We start from the raw sequence: 1,976 nt of genomic DNA, 5'->3' as shown, positions 1-1,976 counted from the left end.
ATGGGTGAGCTGTGGCATGGTGCAGCAGTGGGTGTACATACAGCAAACACCTCCAGGGAGTGCTGTCCTGCCGTGTCCCGTCAGCACACCCACCCAACAGCCCTGCACCACCAGGGACAGCTTCAACTTCATCTTGCTGCCTGACATAAGGGAAACAGGGGGATGATGAAAGAAGATGAAAGAGAATGGGCTTGTTCAACATTGCAGCTGACATTGCAGGCGACTGACTGGTGGCTGACTGATCTACAAATCACATGCATCATAAACAACTAACTAGTACATCAGTCAGACCCACGGATTTGATGCTGTCAAACACGGTCAGTGTAAATAATTTTATGATAGAATATTTGTGGTGCAAGCAAAAATGTTACAGAAGACCATGTAATAGCATATACTAGAAACGGATATATACCAGTTAACAAATAGGTGTTCCATTCATGTTTATCCGTACGTTATATGGGCAAACAACTGGCTAGCTTGAGGATGTTATCAATTGCTAGCACTAGTTCAATTCATTGGCAGTTTTATAGAATCCGGCAGACTAACAAAGGTTTCTATTTGTCTGATTTAAGCATTCCTCGACAAAGCGCAACAGAAAATATAAAAAAAATATTTTTAGATATTTTTAAAACATAAATTAAGGACATTCAGCATGTTTTTGCTTACCAGGAACCAGTGGTGGAAAAAGTACTCGATTGTCATACTTGAGTAAGAGTAAATATACCCTAATAGAAAGTGACTCAAGTGAAAGTCACCCAGTAAAATACTACCTGAGTAAAAGTCTGAAAGTATTTGGTTTTAAATATACTTAAGTATCAAAAGTACATGGAATTGCTCAAATGTACTTAATTATCAAAAGTAAAAGTATAAATAATTTCAACTTCCTTATATTAAACAAACCAGACAACACAATTTTATTTGTTTATTTTTATTGACAGATAGCCAGGGGCACACTCCAACACTCAGACATAATTTACAAATGAAGCATTTGTGTTTATGAGTCCGCCAGATCAGAGGCAGTAAGGATGACCAGGGATGTTCTCTTGACAAGTGTGTGAATTGGACCATTTTCCTGTCAAAATGTAATTAGTACTTTTGGGTGCCAGGGAAAATGTATGGAGTAAAAAGTACATTATTTTCTTTAGGAATGTAGTGAAGTAAAAGTTGCCAAAAATATAAATAGTAAAGTATAACCCTGATATGTTTCGTTGGAAAAGATTCACGGAGACTAAAAACCCCACTGCAAATAAGGTAAGGTGTTAATGATTGTGTGTACTTTTGACAGGTGTGAGGTAAAGTAAAATGTTGATGACTGTCACCTAGAAAGTGGTGCACAAATCATTCATTAATTACAGGGTTAGAGCGTTGGGCTATAGTATCTAAAGGTTGCTGGATCGAGTCCCCTGAACAAGGCAGTGTTCCCCGGTAGGCCGTCATTGTAAATACGGATTTGTTCTTAACTGACTTGACTAGTTAAATAAAAGGTTATTAAAATATATATTTCCCCCACCGGTCTATGACTGCAAACAACTTTTCTATACATTTTCTGTCTCCATCGCTCAGACACTTCCTTACTGTGAAAAAAACGATGTAGGATGTACATACAACGATGTAGGATGTACATAATAACAGTGACCTCAAAACTATCTTTAGAAATAAAGTGGTGCTTCAGAACGTATGGATTTATATGTCTCAGTGACCGGAGAAGGCTGAAGAACCCTTAAAAAGTTGAAATGGCCTTTCTGAGACCCGCTAGTAGTGATCAGGGTGACACAGGGATACTTGAAGCACTCTTAGTCAGATAAGTACTTTTTTCAACTGCTATAGAAAATTCATCTGAAATAATCTGCTGACATTAGGCACTGTCTGAGCTCTACTTAAAAATAATCCTCAGACATTAGGCATTGGCTGGACTCTTGGTTTTGCAGACACCTGTTTACCACGCTCTCAGTCTGTGAACCTGCCTGGGCATAGTA

This window comes from Oncorhynchus mykiss, chromosome 11, assembly GCF_013265735.2.
Source record: "Oncorhynchus mykiss isolate Arlee chromosome 11, USDA_OmykA_1.1, whole genome shotgun sequence".
NCBI lineage: Eukaryota > Metazoa > Chordata > Actinopteri > Salmoniformes > Salmonidae > Oncorhynchus > Oncorhynchus mykiss.
The sequence above is the reverse complement of the archived record's forward strand: the minus strand, read 5'-3'. Positions refer to the sequence as shown.